Below are 20052 nucleotides of genomic sequence, written 5' to 3' on the forward strand. Positions count from 1 at the left end.
AGTCGCACTGGAAAAGAGCTTCTGCTAAATGACTGAAATGTAAAATCAAGTCCTATGTCTTGGGCCAGTGGTGAGCTGTGGAGGCAGGGGGGCATGACACATGACATGTAGTAGAGTCACGTGACGTGTCCGTGTGTGATGACATTTCAGGGGTTGTCTGACCACAGGATGTGTGCCTTCTGCAGCACTGAATACGGGAGTAAGCGCAGCACCCTTCAATGCAGAATAAGATCCTATTTTATTATGATAAGAGGAATGCACAGTAGTACAGGAACAACAATAGGAGCTGTAGGTGATGTTTATAACCCTGTAATACATGTACATACATATAAAAACATTTAGTAACTGTAGATATAAGAATATAAGTTATTAAAATACCCATATTTCTGGTCTTCACGCTTCTGTGAACATTTGTCCTACTACATTGACCAACGCAGCAGCTAGTGAACATGAGTTGGATTATTGCCTTGCTCCCTAATGTCATTCCTTTGTTAGGGGGCGTCCTGCTCAAGGGAAAGACGGGCTCTTTCTATTCGCTGAAAAGATAGGTGTGTCAGGGGGGGTTTGTGGTTCTTTCACATCAGCTGTCAATCATTACGTCAGTTCCGGCTGGTGGGCAGTGGCTGTATGTGGGCGATTTTGACAGCAGCAGAGTTGTTTAGGAGACAAACAAGGACGTGTTGAAGGGGACAATTCTTTCCGTCCTTGTTCCACCCGAACTCGCACTGACAGCTTCTCAACGCACGGAGGTTTCTGACGGGATGTCGGCTTCGGATCGGGCTGTCCATTGTAAGGTAGATCGATTTGATAGGTTTATTATCACACATTGATGTGACTCTCAATGCATTGCTTGCTTCATGCCTGATATCGCAGAATTTCTAGACTGTATAGTTTTGACATTGAATTGAAGTGTTAAGATTGAAATTTGCCGGTGTTCATCGACTGATATTTTTAAGGAATTTATCCCATTCATGATAGTTTCAGCAAAAAAACTGAAAAATCAATGAATGCATGTTGCAACAAGATATCTGGGGCCATTGTTATTGTACAGTCGAGTACGCCTGCGCATCCGACGTATGTATATGATACATGCTTTTTGGGATGTAGGCCAATGGCTATTGATAGCTCCAGGGGTCCGTACTGCAGGGGTCCGCGAAAATATATATAAATATAAAAAATTAAGTGGTTTTGATTATTTGATTATTTCAATGTTTTAATGAATATCGCTAGCAACAACAGAATAAACCCGTGTTGAATGACATACCTACAGTTGAGGAGAATGTTTTCTTTCTAATGATGGCAACTTTATTTCTCAACTCCTAATATTGAACAAATTGAACTCATTGGAGCCAATTACACTCACTGGAGTATCTGACATGGGCTTTGAAAAAGTACTCGCTACCAGTACGGCAAGGGCTTTCTTGACTTGGACATACATGTTTTCCAGCACACGGCTAACCTTTGTTTAACCAGCTAAATAGCTGTTCTTAGCGAAAATGTATTTGAAGTTACCTTTCTAGCTAATAGGCTATGTTAGAGTTTACACTTTCAATTATAATGTGGGGAGGTAAAAATAATAATAAAAAACGACCAAATCTATTTATTTTATAATGTGAATTACTTCTCCTTGACATTCTCATTCACTTGACCATAAGACATGCATTTAAAAATATATATTGTTGCTAATGTATGATGGGTCCCTGGGTCGCCAGTTTGCCTGAGAGGGGGTCCCTGGGCAAGAAAAGGTTAAAGGGTTAGGCTACTTCTATAAATAATGTATTGGAAAATTGCCATGAGAGTTTTGTAACATGTGAGCTTTGTAACATTCTTATACATAATTAGGCTGCAAGTTGCATATGCATGACATTGTTGAGTTTACTACAATGTAATTGTTTTTATTTTTCCCAGCTTAGGCTACCTTTTGGACAATGCACACTTATTGAAACAAAGTAACAAATTATTTCCCTAGTGGAGCCTATCCTTATCCTGATAATTGGAGTTTGAGGTTTGTGTTTATTTTTATGATAAACACAACTTGTAGAAAATGTTTAGGATTTTTCTCTTTCAGAATAACTCAGTAGTAATACTTTTTTATCATAATGAGTATAATATTATGTTGAGTATGACTAGCCTACACTTTGACGTTGGTCTTTAAATGGCAAATAGGGGTGAGAGGTGGTGTTGAGGACAGAATCAGTAATGACGCTAAAACGTGTGTCTGGGAGGTCAGGTTTTGGGAGAAAGCTTGGAGGCCTGTTGATAGTGAATGTGTATTACTGTAAGGGAAGATGACGCATGTGTTGAGAATTGGCTCAGTGCTCAGGGTGATCATCCTTTTGTTCTGGCCTGCAGGTTTGCCTCTCTTCTAATCATGAGGATATTTCCAGGTTTGCTCTGTTTCTAGAATAAATGTACTTCATTCACACTATCTATAAACGATATACTATTATACTTATCTATACTTTTCTATGTGTGTATACAGATGGGATAAAATGGTCCCACATGGGTGTCTAAATGGTCAGGTCTTTATAATGGGCTTCATAATACGTTTATAAAGGGTTTGTGAAGGATATATAAGTACAATATAAAGTTATTTCTAGACTGCTGATGGTTAGTTCATACCTACATTAAGTGCGTAACTTGGTGCCGAAATTACTTGCTTTTTTAGCAGATCAAAGTTATGCACATTACACAAAATATATATTAATCAAACTTAATTGTAACCTAGTCTGTGTATAATGCTTGCCGTGCAATGATCTCTTATGAAGGGAATCAACAACCTACCAATAGAGCCTTTCAGTGCCAAATTGCACACTTTCTCTGTGAGTCTGAAACTTGACCCAAATCCTGCCGTTCCTGTCCCTGCCCCAGTCCTCCAAGCTACAGGAATGCTGCCCGTGTTTTTCCACATCCAAGCTGGTTGGGATTTTTATCCACTTGTTACCTTCTTTTAGTCATCTAAAAAAAATCTGAATTTGGTACTCATACAAGTTGGGCCTGGGGCCGCTGCGCCAATCGGGAGGCCCTTGAATGGCTATTATGATCCTGTAGGCACCTGCAACTTACCACAGGTGAGGTAAATTAGACATACACGAGAATCATCTGCCTCCAAATAAATTAATTCTCATTTTGAATAATTTAGTCCAGGCCATTTTTTGCTTTGAAGTGGAAAATCTAAATTATAGTTATTTTTTTTCTTAAACCTTAACAGTTATAAATCAAACAAATACACATGTGAACACCAAACTTATTTTTTTAAATTTTAACTTATTTTTTAAGAAATAGTGAATCGTGCAAGGGTGCCAATATATTTGACCACAACTGTTGATCACAGTATTCTCTGTGAGGTTTGGTAAGGATAGCCAGGACAGACACTGACTGCACTGTGTAGTGGTAGTTGAGGGTTACATTAGTCTCTCTGGTTGCTGCCTTGGGGCCCTTCTTCATACTGCCAGGGCCATGTGGACGTGGAGTTTGCCTTTAGTTCTAAGGTCACCCTTCCATCAGTGAAACTTTCCACCTAGGCCAGCTTCACGCTGAAAAGTTTCTACTTGTTTTAAGGTCCAGCAATGACCTGCCATGGTTGAGGCCTCCCGGGTAGCGCAGTGGTCTAAGGCACTGCATCGCAGAGCTAGCTGTGCCACCAGAGATTCTGGGTTAGAGCCCAGGCTCTGTTGTGACCGGGAGGCCCATGGGGCGGTGCACAATTGGCCCAGCGTCGTCTGGGTTAGGGAGGGTTTTGCTGGCAGGGATATCCTTGTTTCATCGCGTACTAGCGACTCCTGTGGCGGGCTGGGTGCAGTGCATGCTACCAGGTCGCTAGGTGTACGGTGTTTCCTCTGACACATTGGTGCGGCTGGCTTCCGGGTTGGATGTGTGGTGTGTTTCGGACCTTTGCCTCTCTTGAGTCCGTACGGGAGTTGCAGCGATGAGACAAGACAGTAGGGGAGAAAAGGGGGGTAAAAAAAAAAGATCTGCCACCAAAATCATAAAAAGAATGGAGTTATTTTCATGCATTTTATACAGCTTCCAGCACTTCCAGCTTCCTACTTACTTCTTATGTGATTATACAGTTGTAAGCTAAGGTCCCTGAGGATTGCGTTTTCAGTTGCAATAGGCAACTGAGGTCTGGAGGTCTGGCAGTGTGGTGCCAGGACAACAACCTCTCCCTAAAATGTGAGCAAGACAAAGGAGATGATCGTGGACTACAGGAAAAGGAGGGCAGAACAGGACCCCATTAACATCAACAGGGCTGTAGTGGGTCAAGAGTTTAATTTAACTAGGCAAGTCAGTTAAGAACAAATTCTTATTCACAATGATGACTTAGGGGTTAACTGCCTTGTTCAGGGGCAGAACAACAGGTCTTTACCTTGTCAGCTCAGGGATTTGATCTAGCAACCTTTCGGTTCCTGGCCCAACGCTCTAACCACTAGGCTACCTGCCACCTTGGTGTCCACATCACCAACAAACTATCATGGTTCAAACACACCAAGACAGTCTCCCCCTCAGGAGACTGAAAAGATTTGGCAGTGGTCCACAGATCCTCAACAAATTCTACAGCTGCACTATCAAGAGCATCCTGACCGGTTGCATCACCGCCTGGTATGGCAATTTCTCGGCATCCGACCGTAAGGCGCTACAGAGGGTAGAGCGTACGGCCCATTACATCACCTGGGGCCAAGCTTCCTGCCATCCAGGACCTATTTACTATGCGTGTCAGAGGAAGGCCCAAAAAATTGTTAAAGATTCCAGTCACCCAAGTCATAGACTGTTCTCTCTGCAACCGCACGGCAAGCGGTACTGAAGCACCAAGTTTAGGTCCAAAATGCTCGACTAACCTGTACCCCCGCACATTGACTTGGTACCGGTACCCCCTGTATATAGCCTCGTTATTGTTATGTCATTTTATTGTGTTACTTTTTATTTAATTTTTTACTATAGTTTATTTAGTAAATATTTTCTTAACTCTATTTCTTGAACTGCATTGTTGGTTAAGGGCTTGTAAGTAAGCATTGCACGGTAAGGTCTACACCTGATGTATTCGGAGCATGTGACAAATATATATATATTTTTTAGTCAATTAATCTGATATTTATGTATGAGCTATTCCTCAACAGCCCTTCAATGTGCACCTGCAAAACTGTTCTCTTCCCTGCGCCAATGATAGAGTTTAAGCTGCCTGTTGAGTTGGTTACTGCATGCACTGAAAGAACCCAATGGATCTTCTTTAGTTTTCTAAAAGGTATAATTTCTCATCAGGGCTTTTCATGCAACTTCACATCACACTCCACAGTGATATAGTTTAGAAACACTGCAGATTAATAGTTCCTACATAATGTCTTTGACCCACAATCTCAGGACTCAGTCCCTTCCTAACCATGTGTTGTACATGTTTAGTCTATTCCTAAAGATCTATGGGAGACTTCTCCTGCTCTGTCCTTAGGCAGTCTGTTTCTATGTGGCTTGGCTGCACTGTGAGAGACTTGTCTCTACTCTAGGAACCTGAGACCTGTAATCAGTTTGTGCTTGGCTGCTTTAGACAGCTGCATAGAGACACAAAGACAGAGGAAGAAAGAGACAGACAAAAAGAAAGAGAGACAGAGGGGAGGGATTTCTCTTTTCTCCTCAAACAGGACTTTCTGGTTTCCTCTTAACTGCGTTCTTTCTTACATTTATCACCGGTCTTTCTCTGTGAGTCCATAAAGAACATGTTGTCAGTAGGTTTGCAACAAGAATCCTCTTTCGGAAGCCTGGTATGCATGTTCATTAGGTGACTTTGTTGAGACAGTTGAGAGTCATTTCTGAAGAGAAATGACACCATACACCAGTAAGAGGCTTCTGCAATACAAAGGATCTGTTCATGGAGGTATTGGCATGCGTATGAGCGTGTGTATGTGTTGAGGTGTGTGTGTACGTGCATGCGTTCATGCACATGTGTGCACTTGTTTGTACATGTGTGTATGTGTATCTATGTACCTTCCTGTCTCTCTAGTAACCATTGGATTAGCTCCAGAGCAGTAGTGTGCGGTAAGGTCTGATGCCCGGTAAGGTCTGATGCCCGGTAAGGTCTGATGCCCGGTAAGGTCTGATGCCGGGTAAGGTCTGATGCCCGGTAAGGTCTGATGCCCGGTAAGGTCTGATGCCCGGTAAGGTCTGATGCCGGGTAAGGTCTGATGCCGGGAAAGCTCTTTCTATCCCCTTCTCTCACTGGCACGCACACACACTCATAAAGTGGATTTTTGCTACGGTGTTTATCGGTATGACAGGATCACAAAGATAACCATCAAACAACCACAACCAATCATCAAACAGCAGCAGATAGGCGACGCAAACATTAGACACACATTCACAGGCCCTAATAGCTTGTGCCCTGCACGAACAGGGGACTTTCAGCACTACAGAGAGCAGCCCAAATGCCAGCAAGTAGGCCTACATGTAGACAGCACTATACATACAAAATGCCTAGTAGTCAGCGCTACTGATTGAGATATATACTAACACAATAGACATGTAATGTAATAATGGTAGACGGCGCTACTGATTGAGATATACACTACCGTTCAAAAGTTTTAGAACACCTATTCATTCAAGGGTTTTTCTTTATTTTTACTATTTTCTACATTGTAGAATAATAGTGAAGACATCAAAACTATGAAATAACACATATGGAATCATGTAGTAACCAGAAAAGTGTTAAACAAATCAAAATATATTTCATATTTGAGATTCTTCAAATAGCCACCCTTTGCCTTGATGACAGCTTTGTGTTGAAAGTGCGTTGGCCGATGGACAGAAACAAAATGGTGCAGTATGAGGCCATGTGGCGGAGAGTGATGTACTGTAGGCACTGGAGAAGGGGGTGTGAGCAGGTGGGTCTAGGTGTGATGTTGTGGATGTTTGTGTGTGGATGGTTTGTGTTGTAAAAAAAAAAAAAGGTTAATAAAATGTGGATGTTTCTTTTTTTTAACAAATGCATTCATTGAAAATTCCCTTACAGGCCTTGAGCAAAAAAAGCATGGTGACGGTCGTTAAATGGGTTGCTAACTGTTCATTATTTTCAGCAAAGACATATGTAATAGTTCCACATAGTTGCCCCTGGGCCTGTTTGATGAGCTGGCACTCTCATCGTTGCCACGAAATGCCAACTCCTGTTTACCTACGTAGGTAGCATGATGTAGCATTAATTAGCTAGGTCTTTCAAAATCTCGCGGTTCTCTTTTACCTTTGCATTGTGCTGACGTTCAATCTCTGTTGTTCATTCAATGCCAGATCTATCTTAAGAGCTATATGGCTTTGGATGTGAGACACAGATTTTTCATGCTTGTTGAGTGCTGTAGGCAAGTTGTCCAAGTCACAGTAACCAGATGTTGTCCACACGCTGTCACTGGTGGAGAACAGCGGGCAGGGGAAGCTGTAGAGTCGGCTGCTAGCAGCTCTGCCACAGAGACAGTTTTTTTGTTGATACCACTGAGATTGAAATGATCATGTTATTTCTGTCCCTTCCTTTGATGTAGGTCCCTAAACTCAGGTGTTGGTCTTCCTTATCACCCCCTGTTTTGTTAGAAAATCCAACTTTAGAAACTGTTTCAGATGCAATATTTCAGCCATCCTGATCAGCTTATTTTAGCTAGCAGTAAAATGAACGTAACTGTCAAAAGGCTGCAGATAACGTGTGACGTCCTCAGGCAGGAGCGAGTATGTATTATTCGAGTGCAATGAAAATGAAGCGGACATACTGACACATGAAAGGCAGCGAAGCTGGCAGTATAGGGTAGAAACACACATGTGCAAGTCATGTCAATGCTTTGAGTTTGGAGTTTGAAGGGCGGGAAAAAGGCACACGTTGAGGCTGACTTTCTCCTAGCATCCTTGCGCATTTTGTACCAGATCACCACAAATGTTCATTCATTTTTACAGGGTAGGCACTGCCTACCCTCCCTACCCTGACCGCACATCACTACTCCAGGACTTCCCACTGGACACAGACGTCTATTCAGCGTCTATTCCACATTGGTTAAAATGTAATTTCATAGAAATTATATGGAAACAACATTTATTCAACCAGTGTGTGCCCAAAGGGTTATGAGAGATACCATGTGTTTTCCCCTCGGAACGTCCTCTGAAACCACAGGCTGACCTTCATCTTCACCACCAGGTTCCCTTAGATATGCATCCCAAATGGTACCATATTCCCTTAATGGTGCACTACCCTATGGGCCCTGCTCAACAGTAGTGCACTGCAAAGGGAATAGGGTGCCATTTTTGACGAAGCCTAGATCTTCCATGGTAAAATCCCTCAGTCCCATCTATAGGATTGGGTCACAGACAGACTTACTGTAAGCTGCTCTGGACAGGAGCTTGTCTGAGCTAAGGATGGGGAGGAGCCATCATCATCATCATGGCCCATTGATGTCAGCTGACTGACTGTCAGGGTACTTTGAACCCCAAGGGGCTTAAATCTATGGGTACCGGATTGAACTGGTTTTCCTATGATGCTTGTGATGGGCTCACTTGAGTGGCTCTTTCTCTCTATCTCTGTGCTCCGTAGTGTTGGACTCGGGGTCTACTGTATCTGGCAGGTTGGAGCGGAGTGTATGTGGCCGAAGGGGTGGGAGGTGGGGTTTAGGCATCCAAGTGGCTGGTGAGTCAGAGGTGGGAGGTGGGGTTTAGGCATCCATGTGGCTGGTGAGTCAGAGGTGGAGGTGGGAGTGGGGTTGGGCTCGGCCACGTCTCGCTACGTGAGGCCCGTCTAGAGAAATCAGTCACCTAGTTTCAGCCTCTTCTGCTCTAGTAATGTCTGATTCCATTACTGGGTAAAGCCCTGACCAGTCTTCGTAGATGTTCCGCCGTAGACGTTCTACTGTAGAGCCCCACTGTAAAGCCCCACTGACCAGCTCAGAGTGCCACTGCAGCCTGATCAGTTGATTGGATGAGCCTAGGTGTAAGTGGAAATTATTTATCAACACTATGTTGTGGAGAAGGGCTGTTCCTACTGAATTCGGAAGTATTCAGACCCCTTGACTTTTTCCACATTTTGTTACGTTTCAGCCCTTTTCTAAAATGTATTAAATACTTTTTTTCCCTCAGCAATCTACTAAAAAACAGAAATACCTTATTTACATAATCAATCAATCAATAAAATGTATTTATGAAGCCTTTTTTACATCAGCCGATGTCACAATGTGCTGTACAGAAACCCAGCCCCTTTGCTATGAGACTCGAAATTGAGCTCAGGTGCATCCTGTTTCCATTGATCATCCTTGAGATGTTTCTACAACTTGATTGCAGTCCATCTGTGATAAATTCAATTGATTGGACATGACTTGGAAAGGCACACACCTGTCTACATAAGGTCCCCCAGTTGACAGTGCATGTCAGAGCAAAAACCAAGCCATGAGGTCAAAGGAATTGTCCATAGAGCTCAGAGACAGGATTGTATCGAGGCACAGATCTGGGGAAGGGTACCAAAAAATATCTGCAGCATTGAAATTCCCCAAGAACACAGTGACCTCCATCATTCTAAAAAACGGAAGATGTTTGGATCCACCAAGACTTCCTAGAGCTGGCTGCCCAGCCAATCTGATTAATCAGAGGAGAAGGGTCTTGATCAGGGAGGTGACCAACAACCCGATGGTCACTCTGACAGAGCTCCAGAGTTCCTCTGTGGAGATGGGAGAACCTTCCAGAAGGACAACCATCTCTGCAGCACTCCACCAATCAGGCTTTTATGGTAGAGTGGTCAGATGGAAGCCACTCCTCAGTAAAAGGCACATGACAACCCGCTTGGAGGTTTCCAAAAGGCACCTAAAGACTCTCAGACCATGAGAAACAAGATTCTCTGGTCTGATGAAACCAAGATTGAACTCTTTGGCCTAAATGCTAAGCATCACGTCTGGAGGGAACCTGGCACCTTCCCGAAGGAGAGAGTCTTCATGGTTGTCGCAGCATCATGCTGTGGGGATGTTTTTCAGCAGCAGGGACTGGGAGACTAGTCAGGATCGAGGCAAAGATGAAGCAACATACAGAGAGATCCTTGATGAAAACCTGCTCCAGAGCACTCATGACCTCAGACTGGGGCAAAAGTTCACCTCCCAATAGGACAACGACCCTAAGCACACAGCCAAGACATTGCAGGAGTGGCTTCAGGACAAGTCTCTGAATGTCCTTGAGTGGCCCAGCCAGAGCCCGGACTTGAACCTGATCGAACATCTCTGGAGACCTGAAAATAGCTGTGCAGCAACACTCCCCATCCAACCTGACAGAGCTGGAGAGGATCTGCAGAGAAGAATGGGAGAACCTCCCCAAATACAGGTGTGCCAAGCTTGTAGCGTCATACCCAAGAAGACTCAATGCTGTAATCGCTGCCAAAGGTGCTTCAACAAAGTACTTAATAAGTCTGAATACTTATGTAAATGTGATATTTCATTTTTTCATTTTTTATAAATTAGCAAACATTTCTAAAAACCTGTTTTTGCTTTGTCATTATGGGGTATTGTGTGTCGATTGATGAGGGGAAAAAAACAATTGAATCCATTTTAGAATAAGGCTGTAACAAAATGTAGAAAAAGTCAAGGGGTCTGAATACTTCCGATGCACTGTATATTCCATGGAGCTTAATTAAAACTGTTTATAAGGGTGATACTTAAGAGACATGGTTGGCCAGGAGTGCTAGTGTTTTTCAGTGGTTCTGTTTCAATAGAAAGAGGAGTGGGAAGCCCCGGTGCACAACTGAGCAAGAGGACAAGTACATTAGAATGTCTAGTTTGAGAAACTGACGCCTCACAAGTCCTCAACTGGCAGCTTCATTAAATAGTACCCGCAAAACACCAGTCTCAACGTCAACAGTGAAGAGGCAACTCCGAGATGCTGGCCTTCTAGGCAGAGTTGCAAAGAAAAAGCCATATCTCAGACTGGCCAATAAAAATAAAAGATTAAGATGGACAAAAGAACACAGACACTGGACAGAGGAACTCTGCCTTGAAGGCGAGCATCCCGGAGTCGCCTCTTCACTGTTGACTTTGAGACTGGTGTTTTGCGGGTACTATTTAAAGAAGCTGCCAGTGGAGAACTTGTGAGGCATTTGTTTATCAAACTAGACACTCTAATGTACCTGTCCTCTTGCTCAGTTGTGCACCGGGGCTTCCCACTCCTATTTCTATTCTGGTTAGAACCAGTTTGTGCTGTTCTGTGAAAGGAGTATTACACAGCATTGTACGAGATCTTCAGTTGCTTGGCAATTTGTCGCATAGAATAGCCTTCATTTCTCAGAACAAGAATAGACTGACGAGTTTCAGAAGAAAGGTCTTTGTTTGTAGCCATTTTGAGCCTGTAATCAAACCCACAACTGCCGATGCTCCAGATACTCAACTAGTCTAAAGAAGGCCAGTTTTATTGCTTCTTTAATCAGAACAACAGTTTTCAGCTGTGCTAACATAATTGCAAAAGGGTTTTCTAATGATCAATTAGCCCTTTAAAATGATAAACTTGGATTAGCTAACACAACGTTCCATTGGAACACAGGAGTGATGGTTGCTGATAATGTGCCTCTGTACGCCTATGGAGATATTCCATGAAAAATCTGCCCTTTCCAGCTACAATAGTCATTTCCAACATTAACAATGTCTACACTGTATTTCTGATCAATTTGATGTTATTTTAATGGACAAAAAATGTGCTTTTCTTTCAAAAACAAGGACATTTCTACGTGACCCCAAACTTTTGAACGGTAGTGTATATAAAGGGAAACGGTTGCAGTTCAAATAATCTTAGCACCTACTTGGCATATAAATGCTGTTTAGAATAAATAGAATGAATTAGGTGACAAAATTGTAGTTTATGTGTGTTTGAGAGGCACACACACTGTTACCGTGTTGAAGTGTGAAATTCGACTGGCCCAGGAACAGTTTGTCAACTGCAACCGTTACGGTTAGTGAACCAGTGAGTAGGGGCAACCTAAACTATCACAACTCCCTCAGGCTGCAACATTAGCTGTAACAGTGTGTAGCAAACTGGGCCTATGGACGGAAGCTGTCTCATTCCACGAAGAGTGTCTTTTGGGTAGTGCAATTTTGTCGAACACTACTGTACCGCTCCGCTTTCCACTGCATGCCTAACTCCCAACCCAACAAACATGTTGGCTGACTTGGCAGCCACACCGGGGGAGTACAGGATTCCAATGTCATGCTGGAAAATGTAACAGGACCCACACAGCTGATCTAGCAGGGAGAAGCGCTCTCAACGTCCATCTCCCAATGTGTGTCCTTGTGGTAGTATTTACTTCAGAAACAGACAGAATTCACGCAGCGATCAAGATGGAACCTTGTTCTGTCCTCAGCCCACTGTTTGTTTTTTCATGCACATGCTGTTCCTGCTGTAATACGGAGGGTAGAAAAGCTCATTGTTGTGTGTCTGCTATTGTTTTACCCCTGTCGGCTGTGCTTTAAGGCATTGAACAAGCAAGAAAAAATTAGGTGAGCTTTAAATGTGTGACCAGTGACCATCATTCACATGCTCCACAGTATGAAGATGGCCTTCACCGAATGCTGCCCTTCATGCAAGGACAGCAAACTATGTTCCCTCCTCACTTTCCTTCGCTTTGCACAACTTACCCCATCAATATCAGTCAAATGCTAAGCTTTACCGTAAAGCTTTCTTATCAGTGTTACATATGCTACTCCATCCTCATCAGTCAGACGGATGATGAAGTTTGGCTAGCAGCTGCTAGCCAGGAGTCCTGCCAACCCAATCCACATGGGCACAGACTGATGATCCTGGTACATAGATATGGGGACATTGTCTGCCCTGACCCTCCTGTGCCACTGTTTCCAGGCCTGAGCTGCTTGGCACAGTGGGGACAGCATCTGGTTAGGGGAAGGGAGGGACACATTCCTGCACGTCTCTCAGCTGGGCAGGGGAGGAGGTATGTGCACTTGTCTTGTCCGCCTCTCTCTTCCAGCTGTGTATCTGGGAGAGTGGATACAATCCGTAAAGACAGAGGAAGTAGTAAACAGTGAACATTGTAAACAGATCATATAAACCTACTTTACAGTAAGTGACTCGTGTGGATGTGGGCAATAGTATATTATGGTGTTGATATTTGGCCTTCTGTGGCTATTGTACTGCTCTTTCTGGAGAATATAGTGCATAGTGACTGCCTGTGCTGCACATATACAATTCCTTCCTCTTCAGCTAGTCCTCCAGATGTCCAGTGGATAAAACAGCTTGGATAGATTGGTTTTCCCACTCTGAAATGTACAGTACATTTTGGACAGAGTGTTTTTTTAACGCTGCTTTGTGTCGGATCCTGCTGACTGATTTGGAAGTAAGCTCGGCATGGCAGCAGCCAAGAATTTGGAACAGAGCTGAGGTGTACTGTGGCTTAAGTTGTTGTTAAGTGCTTCTTGGAGCAACAGAGAGAGAGAGTGAAAGAAAGGGGTAAATACAGGGGGAGAGAGAGTGAAAGAAAGGGGTAAATACAGGGGGAGAGAGAGTTAAAGAAAGGTGTAAATACAGGGGGAGAGAGAGTTAAAGAAAGGTGTAAATACAGGGGGAGAGAGAGTGAAAGAAAGGTGTAAATACAGGGGGAGAGAGAGTTAAAGAAAGGTGTAAATACAGGGGAGAGAGAGTGAAAGAAAGGCTGCCACCGGTTCAACTCTAAACATGTCTGCAATAGCGGGACAGTTAAGAGATGTCTCTTGACGTCCGATGTGTGTGTGTGTGTGTGTGTGTGTGTGTGTGTGTGTGTGTGTGTGTGTGTGTGTGTGTGTGTGTGTGTGTGTGTGTGTGTGTGTGTGTGTGTGGTGTGTGTGTGTTTTGTGTGTGTGTGTGTGTGTGTGTGTGTGTGTGCGTGCGTGCGTGCGTGCGTGCGTGCGTGCGTGCGTGCGTGCGCGTGCGTGCGTGCGTGCGTGCATGTGTAGGTGTGTTGTTACCTCATGTACCCTCAGTGTCACTAACCACACCACATCTGCACCGACGTGGACGCATCATAAGTAGGACCTGTTTGCCCGTGACCTCCCTCTCCCTCTGTCTCACCTCTTGTAGTGTGAGTGTTGTTATCATTCTGACACTGGACCTGCTGGCAACTCAAGTCCAGTGGAGGAGTTTATGTAACGTTCGATGTAATGTTTTCTTTCCCAGTGCTTCTATGCACCAGCAGCTCACTGCACATGACAATTGGTTGTAAGGAGAGGCAATGGCACGTCTTGACTAACTATAATGGTCTGACCCAAATCCTGGCCCCTCATCAAATGAAGCAAGAAAAGTAAATATCTTAAGCAAATTACAGGTCTAATTTTATTCTGTTTGGAAATGAAAATTGTTGGGAAAGAAATTACTTAAGCACATTACGTTGCTTCCTCCTTATGACTCCATCAGATTAAATGACCGTTTAAATGCAATGAAGTGTATCATGGTTACAGATAGTGGTGTCCCAGTAACCTAGCTGCTACTGTCTACTACTGCCTCCCTTTAACACACACCCCATTTAGCAGAGCACTGAGTTTATGTTAATGTTCAATAAACTGTCCTGTCCTTGACATGGGTTAGATAAACAACCCATTAGTGGTATGTTTGAACCTTTAGATATCACACCACATGGATGACCCCATCATAAACTTACTCAACTCCAGCAAAAAGAAAATCCCCCAGCCAGGGCAGTGTCCATCACCTTACCCAGTACCCTGCCCTTTGACCGGTCTCCTTAGAGATGACAGGGCGCTAAGGAGCCGGCGTATCACTGGGCTCAGATAAGGACCACTCTGCTGTTTGTTCATTGGGCACGGTTCGACTCCAAGACCTTTAAAGAAAACACTGCAAACCCATTGGTTGCGTCCGAAATTTGTACCCTATTCCCTGCAAAGTGTACTATTTTTAAGCAGAGCCCTATGTGGGCCCTGGTCAAAAGTAGTGCACTATATAGGAAATAGGGCTGGCCAAAGCTCTGCTTTTCTATCAGCCAGTCCTATCTCCCCATATATCCCTCAGTGTAGTGGGTTGGTGAAGCCAAATGTATTGCATTTGAGACATATTTTGTATTCAATGAGAATTAGACCAGCATGCATTGATAAGCGATTGTCAACCATTGAATTCTTGGTTTTCTGGGCCAGCAATATGTTACTGTGTGTTCAGTTGAGTTTTACCTGCAGCAAACACGCCTATACACACCTCTGTCTTGATCTGATGCCAGCGTTGTTATCATGTTCTTGACTATCAGACTGCTGTTCTATTTCCTCCTTAGGGGAACCTAAACCAGGGGCTGTCTTAGTCCTACATCAGTGTTGGCTCAGACTGGTTAATGCCTGTTTTTCAGTACATGGATCCATTCTGGTCACCTGTCTTAGAGTGTAGCTCAGTAGCTGGGTACCTATGTGTAGCTGTGGGTCGCTGTGGGTCGCTGTGGGTCGCTGTGGGTGTCTATAGATAGTGTGTATAACATCCTGTTCCAGGGTTCAATATCCTAGCAGCAATTCACTCTGAGACAACCGGCAATAATACAGCTGAACCACAAAAGCTCAGCTTTCTCTACTATGGTTCGAAGGCAACAATGACTTCACACAGCTCAGGCTAGAAGACCTCTGCTACATACACCCCCATCCCATGGGAGAGAGAGCCTGTCTGCCGTCTGCATGCCTGTGTCATGTTTAGAACATGTCCCTATAACAGCTCTCCCCCAGCATGTGGTCTGCTTTACAGGCTCTCAGGACAGGGCTTTCGGAGGGCTCTGCAGCGGAGAGAGTGAGAGGACTCACGCAGGGGTCGGGCATTCTGCCTGCTCACTGATGATACTAGAGCAGGGGTATCAGGCCAACCAGACTGCATGTGGGCTTACACTTCCTCTGTTCTCTGTTTATTATCATGTTGCTAATACACCTTCCTGAGACTCATTTATACATCATATTGGAGAGCAAATGGAACCAGAAAACTGATAATAGATTTCAGTGGTAGTAGATTGTTGTCGCCTCACGATTTTGAACATGATCTATGTGCCGACATTGTCATGGGGATCTCAGTGGCTGACGGGAGAAGTCCTTTTGTCAGTCCCCGGGGATAGAGCTGAGCCCTCCCCTCCCCCTCACATTCCTAACCCTAATATACAGTATTGTTTAACTATCCTTGTGGGGACACACAATTTACCATTCAAAATCCTATTTTCCCTAAACCCTAACCATAAACCTAACTCTAACCCTAATCTTTACTAATGACATACCACTCGCCTTGAGTAAAGCCAGTGTGTCTATGTGTGCAGATGACTCAACACTATACACGTCAGCTACTACAGTGGGTGAAATCACTGCAACACTTAACAAAGAGCTGCAGTTAGTTTCAGAATGGGTGGCAAGGAATAAGTTAGTCCTAAATATTTCAAAAACTAAAAATCATTGTATTTGGGACAAATCATTCACTAAACCCTAAACCTCAACTAAATCTTGTAATACATCATGTGGAAATTGAGCAAGTTGAGGTGACTAAACTGCTTGCAGTAACCCTGGATTTTAAACTGTCATGGTCAAAACATATTGATACAACAGTAGCTAAAATGGGAGAAGTCTGTCTATAATAAAGCGATGCTCTACCTTCTTAACAACACTATCAACAAGGCAGGTACTAAAGGCTCTAGTTCTGTCGCACATGGACTACTGTTCAGTCATGTGGTCAGGTGCCACAAAGAGGGACCCCTGAAAATTACAATTATCTCAGAACAGTGGAGCACGGCTGGCCGTTCAATGTACACAGAGAGCTAACATTAATAACATGCATGTAAATCTCTCCTGGTTCAAAGTGGAGGAGAGATTGACTTCATCACTACTTGTTTTTGTAAGAAGTATTGACAAACTACTAGCACACAGCTCAGACACCCATGCATACCCCACAAGACATGCCATGACCAAACGTCTCTTCACAATCCCCAAGTCCAGAACAGACTATGGGAGGCACACAGTACTACCTAGAGCCATTACTACATAGAACTCTATTCCTGTCACGCCCTGACCGTAGATTGCTTTGTATGTTTCTATTTTTAGTTTGGTCAGGGTGTGATGTGGGTGGGTATTCTATGTTGTAGGTCTAGGTTTTCTGTTTCTGTGTGTTTGGCCTGGTGTGGTTCCCAATCAGGGGCAGCTGTCTATCGTTKTCTCTGATTGGGAGCCATATTTAGGTAGCCTGTTTTCCCACTTTTTTTTGTGGGTTTCCTGTTTAGTGTTTGTTTCACCATTCAGGACTGTTCGTTTGTTGTTTTTGTTGTTTTGTCTAGTGTTGCGTATTWTTATTAAAGAATATGAACACTTACCACGCTGCACCTTGGTCCTCTTCTTCTCCTCCAGACGACAAGCGTTACAATTCCACATCAGGTAACTGATGCAGGCAGTATAATCAGATTAAAAAAACAGATAAAAACACCTTATGGAACAGCAGGGACTGTAAAGAGACACACACAGGCACAGACACACATACACATGATAAGACACGCACTCTACACACATGTACATATGGATGTTGTATTGTAAATATGTAATAGTGGAGTAGTGGCCTGAGGGAACACACTAAATGTATTGGGTAAAGTGTTATGAAATATAATGTCATGTAATCTTTTTAATTGTATATAACTGCCTTAATGTTGATGGCCCCAGGAAGAGTAAGCTAATGGGGATCCTTAATAAATACAAATACAAACTCTAACCTTAACCCCAAAACCTAACCCTAATTCCTAACCCTAACACTAATTCTACCTTAACCCTAAACCCCCTAGAAATAGCACTTGACCTTGTGAAGACTAACATAATGACATCAGTTGGTCAAATATTTGTTTGTTTACTATTCTTGTGTGGACTTCTGTTCCCCACAAGTATAGTTAAACATGTCCACACAAACACACAGGCACACACACATGCATGCACGCAGATGACCTTGCCTGTCCTCGGTGCAGTGTGTGCAGTGCCTTCCTCAGCAGGCTTGGTTGAGCGAGCACAAGAGGGGCTTGGGCCCAAGAGGGGCTTGGGCTCTGTTACTCTGTTACTCTGTTACTGTTGGAACCACCTCTCTCTCCCTCCTCTCCCTCCTCTCCCTCCCTCTCTCCCTCCTCCCTCTCTCTCTCTCTCCCTCCTCTCCCTGTCTCTCTCCCTCCTCTCTCTCTCTCTCTCCCTCCTCTCCCTGTCTCTCTCTGTCTCCCTATGTTATATTTTTTCTGTTACTCTCACTCTCTCTATTTGCCTCTCATGGCCTGCCTTAATCTGACTCCAGCGCTCTGATTCAGTCCATCTGACCCACCCACCCTCTCATCTGTCTGCCTAGGTTAAAGTAGTACATGGCTGATATGGGGAGCCTGTAAAGATGTACAGTAGGATATTGATTTGAGCCAGTTGCTACAGCAGCAAAATAATCCTGGAGCAACAAGAAATGTGAATTATTATGCGGATTAWAATTAATGGAAAAAATGTTTAGGGGTTGATACCTTTTTCGTTAGGGCAAATCAAGTCTGACATTCCTGCAGTGCAGGAAAATTCTCAGCATCAAAAGAGTGATCAAATTAAGATCCTACATCTGTATAGAGTGACTAATCATGTGTTTGTTTACCCCTTTTTCTCTGTTGATGACATGCTGTGAATGCCAAACCAACCCTTTCGCCCCTAGCAACTCGCTCGGAGGGCCCCCCATTGTTCCGTGTTGCTAACAAAACTCTGAGGGTGACTTCAAGAGTGGTGAGGGGATCAAATAAAACCATCAACTTCGGAACACACTTGTGACTTGAATGATGCAATTCTTGTTCCGCAATTAAATAATAAAACAAGCATGAAATTCAAATGAGGAAATTTCACCTGGCGTTCGACAAGAAATACAGTGCATTCGGAAAGTATTCAGACCACTTGACTTTTTCCACATTTGTTATGTTACAGCCTTATTTAAAAAATTAATGAAATGTTTTTTTCCCCTCATTAATCTACACACAATACCCCATAATGACAAAGCAAAAATAGGTTTTTAGAAATTTGTGAAATTTGATAAAAATGACTAAATTTAACTATCACATTTACATAAGYTTTCAGACCCTTTACTCAGTACTTTGTTGAAGCACATTTGGCAGGGATTACAACCTCGAGTCTTCTTGGGTATGGGGATACAAGCTTGGCACAGCTGTATTTGGGGAGTTTCTCCCATTCTTCTCTGCAGATCCTCTCAAACTCTGTCAGGTTGGATAGGGAACGTTGCTGCACAGCTATTTTCAGGTCTCTCCAGAGCTGTCTGGCCTCTGGCTGTGCCACTCAAGAACATTCAGAGACTTGTCCCGAAGCCACTCCTGCGTTGTCTTGGCTGTGTGCTTAGGGTCGTTGTCCTATTGGAAGGTGAACCTTCACCCCAGTCTGAGGTCCTGAGCGCTCTGGAGCAGGTTTTCATCAAGGATCTCTCTGTACTTTGCTCCGTTCATCTTTGCCTCGATCCTGACTAGTCTCCCAGTGTCTGCAGCTGAGAAACATCCACACAGCATGAAGCTGCCACCACCATGCTTCACCGTAGGGGTGGTGCAAAGTTTCCTCCAGATGTGACACTTGGCATTCAGGCCAAAGAGTTTAATCTTGGTTTCATCAGACCAGAGAATCTTGTTTCTCATGGTCTGAGAGTCTTTAGTTGCCTTTTGGCGAACTCCAAGCAGGCTGTTGTGCCTTTTACTGAGGAGTGGCTTCCGTCTGCCAACTACCATAAAGGCTTGATTGGTGGTGTGCTGCAAAGATGGTTGTACTTTTGTAAGGTTCTCCCATCTCCACAGAGGAACTCTGGAGCTCTTTCAGAGTGACCATCGGGTTCTTGGTCACCTCYCTGACCAAGGCCCTTCTCCCCCGATTGCATAGTTTAGCCGGACAGACAGCTCTATGAAGTGTCTTGGTGGTTCCAAACTTCTTTAATTTAAGAATGATGGAGGCCACGGTGTTCTTGGAAACCTTTAATGCTGCAGACATATTATTTGGTACCCTTCCCCAGATCTGTGCCTCGACACAATCTTGTCTCTGAGCTCTACGGACAATTCCTTTGACCTTATGGCTTGGTTTTTGCTCTGACATGTAC

At 43.8% G+C, this 20052-nt stretch overlaps 1 pseudogene; it reads left to right on the forward strand.

The window, feature by feature from the left end:
* The first annotated feature begins 615 nt into the window (after positions 1–615).
* LOC111972060 (peroxisome proliferator-activated receptor alpha-like) overlaps positions 616–20052 on the forward strand; it is a 57591-nt pseudogene continuing 38154 nt past the window's right edge.

Source organism: Salvelinus sp. IW2-2015, linkage group LG13, assembly GCF_002910315.2.
Source record: "Salvelinus sp. IW2-2015 linkage group LG13, ASM291031v2, whole genome shotgun sequence".
Classification (NCBI taxonomy): domain Eukaryota; kingdom Metazoa; phylum Chordata; class Actinopteri; order Salmoniformes; family Salmonidae; genus Salvelinus; species Salvelinus sp. IW2-2015.